The sequence below is a fragment of the Chaetura pelagica genome, unplaced genomic scaffold (genome assembly GCF_000747805.2).
Source record: "Chaetura pelagica isolate M959 unplaced genomic scaffold, ChaPel_1.0 scaffold109, whole genome shotgun sequence".
Lineage (NCBI taxonomy): Eukaryota > Metazoa > Chordata > Aves > Apodiformes > Apodidae > Chaetura > Chaetura pelagica.
The window spans coordinates 9,709,938-9,713,032 of record NW_009970725.1 but is presented as its reverse complement, the minus strand read 5'-3'; the positions used below and the strand labels follow the sequence as shown (position 1 = coordinate 9,713,032).

The window sequence follows — 3,095 nt, the reverse complement described above, 5'->3', positions numbered from 1 at the left end:
TCTCTTGAAAAAGCTTTGAGATTTTTGTGAAACTTGTGACAAAACTGTAACATTTTCAGCACTAGAACAAGGAGCTGAGGGCCACGTTTCTGGCACCTCCAGTTAACTCAACACTGTCTGAAAGGCACCAGGGGAGCAGGCTGGGGCAGGGGCTTTGCCTTCCTGCTTAAATTTATGGGCTTGTTTGTCAACTTAATTTTTAATATTTCAAATCCAGATTTCTTTCTAAGTAGGACTTTCAACTCATCCTAGTCTCTTTTTTTCCAAAGAATGCAGTGCTGTTCATTTCTGAACATTTAATCTAACCTTGTTTTATTCATTTCTTCTTCCCATCTTTACTCTCCTTAAACTTGTTTCACTACAGTTAATATTGTAAAAATATTATATTTGCACACAATTTCAACAAAGTGCATTTCCTCTAAAATACATTGCTGCCTGTTGCTAGATCAACTCACAGGGATTAAAAAAGGTTTTATCTGATATTTTAGTGAGCAGGAAGCCAGGTCATCTGTTGACAAAACTGTGCTTGCCCATCTCTACTTCTTTGTTTCAGATGCCACAGCATTCTTCAATATTAGGAGAATAATGAATAATTATAAGGTATTAAGAGCTGAAAAAAAAATTCAACCCTAGCAAACACACCATGCAGTGTTACAAGTATTAAAGTGTATATATACATATATATATATTTTTAAAGTATATACACGTGTAGATAAATATATATGTTATATATACAATATATGTACATAAACCACATATAAGAAAGTCCAGAAACACAAAAATATTATTATAAATGTGTGGCCAGAGCACAATGCCATTGGGCTAGATATGAAAGACCAAACATCTAGGGAAGAGGCCGGCAGTCCAGCAGGAAGATGTTTGAGATATGTTGTAGGATGAAGCCACTGGATTTAAACTCATCAGATAAGCCAGGTTAGGCTTCTGAGAAACAAAGGAGGCAATTGTGTTATGTCCCTGATAGCAGGAGAAGGCAGGAAGCTAAGGGTTCTGGAGCTGATATTCTTTTTTGTGCAGCATTTTATCTTCTGAGCAAGAGGGGAAGATTTTTTTCCTCAGTAGTTCACTGCTGGGATGAGAAACTTGGTTGCCACCTCTTTATGGTTTATTACTAAGTGTCATGTTTTGTCAGGTGACCTCGTCTTCAGATAATGTTTAGTGCAATTGTGAGGGCTTGTGGAGTTTGTTTTTCTAAAGGCTTTTTTTCTGCTTTCAAAACCAGGATGTGTTGGGGTTTTTTTGCCTAAGGAGTGTCTGCTGGTTCCTCTGTTTCTTAAATGCACCTCTGAATTGAGAGTCTAGCTTAAGATGTGGACAGGGATGCCTCTGGCTGTGAACAAAATATGTTACCTGATGAATAATACGAGTTTTGAGCTGTTTTATCAAAAGTGCTACCTGAGTAAATGATGATGCTCCATGAAATGGTACATTTCACAGACTCCTTTGCTGCTTCAGGCAACATCTCCCTCAGACTTAAGCACATGGCACCTTGCAGGTTGGAAGGAGGCACAGGTCACATTCGTTGCTGGATGTACACTCACATGATTTGGGCTTTGTTGAGCCCAGATGAGGACTGTATCTTCACCTTTGAATTTGTCCCCCTGAAGCTCTGTTGTGGCCTGAGTTAGCTGCAGCACCAGTTATCCCAGTCGCATGATTCACAGCAGCCTGGTCCTGTGCAGTAAGTTTGTAGACACCAAAGGTCTAGCCAACCACAGACCTCTCATCAGGTCTGTGTATCTTCTTTGAGCCTGCTTCTACATCACTGCTCATTAAATGCTTCCCTTCTGGTGAGGCCCTTGACTGGCCTTTGAGCTTCTGTTTTCTTCTCCCCACATGGCAGGGAAAGAAAGGTCTGGATGGGTAGGTTGCAAGTGAGTGAGCTTCCTCAGCATTCCATACTGGAAAGCTGGCTCAAGTGATGAGCAGCCACCGCAAAAAGCTCTCTGGGGTGCTGAGTCTGCCTCCCTGCTGCTGTGAGGCAAAGGAAAGCCCAGGAATACCCAGGATTTGAAGAGCAGGGGTTTGCTGTCAGTCCCCAGCAATTATTTTTTTTTCAGCATGGACACATAATTACTTGGAAACCCAGTGAAAATGACATGGTTCCTCAGCACTGTGCTCGGCTGCAAACAACTGGCTGCTGCTTGGGAAGCTGTGTCCTCAGCCCTCTTTAAAGAGAGGCCTGTGGAGGCTTCCCCACCACATGAAATGGTGCTTGTGGAAGGGGAAATGGGATTACACTGCTCCTCCTGGGAAACGGGGAAGTAGGACATGAGCAGCCCGGGCCATGCTGCCCTCCCTCCCTGGCAGTGGGTCAGCTGGTGCTGCTGATAAGGCAGGGCTCTCGCCTTCCTGACTCAACAGAAAAAGGGGTTGTGTTGGTAGAAGGAGGCTGAACACAGGAATGCAAACATATCCGTTTGTTTTTTTTTTAAGAACTTGTGGGTGTATTTCTTCTGCTGATGCTAGCCCTTTCCTTTGCTGCTGGAAGGAAGTGGAGAGAAATTAAGCTTCTGACAAAATAATTTTTTTAAAAAAGTTATTATTACCGGTTTAGTGCTTGCTAGAAGTTGAGAATGAAAGGGCATAAATGGTTTTTGTTTTTCTCATCTGTTTGAATTTGTCAGTTCTGTTTTCCATTTTTTATCAGATCTTACCTCTTCAGGCCAAGCTAGTGCCCATGGGAGGTGGAGGATGGATGGATGGATGGATGGATGGATGGATGGATGGATGGATGGATGGGTGGACAGCTGTCCCCTCTGACTTCTCTTTGATTGCTCAGCATAGCTACGTTGCACTTCGTGCAAACAGCCCAACTGGTGCATGTATGTAAACCTGAGCCCCACGGCCTGGATGGAACAGGCAGAGGCCGGAGCAAGTGCCACAGTCAGGGTGTCACTCTGGTGACAATTGTGGCCGTCATCATGATGAGGGGCATGTCTGCTCTGGCCTATTCTTATGTGGCTGAGCAGGCTTCAGGATAGCTGCCAGGTGATAAACTGTTTGTAGTCTGTGTTTCTGCTGATGATAGTGGTTTGGAAGAAAGGCTCCAATCTGCCTTTTCTGCCCAGGGACAG

At 43.6% G+C, this 3,095-nt stretch overlaps 1 protein-coding gene across 1 annotated transcript in view; it reads left to right on the top strand.

The window, feature by feature from the left end:
• The window catches only part of COLEC12 (collectin sub-family member 12), a 104,075-nt gene that overhangs the window by 14,742 nt on the left and 86,238 nt on the right, over positions 1-3,095 (top strand). The window lies entirely within an intron of this gene.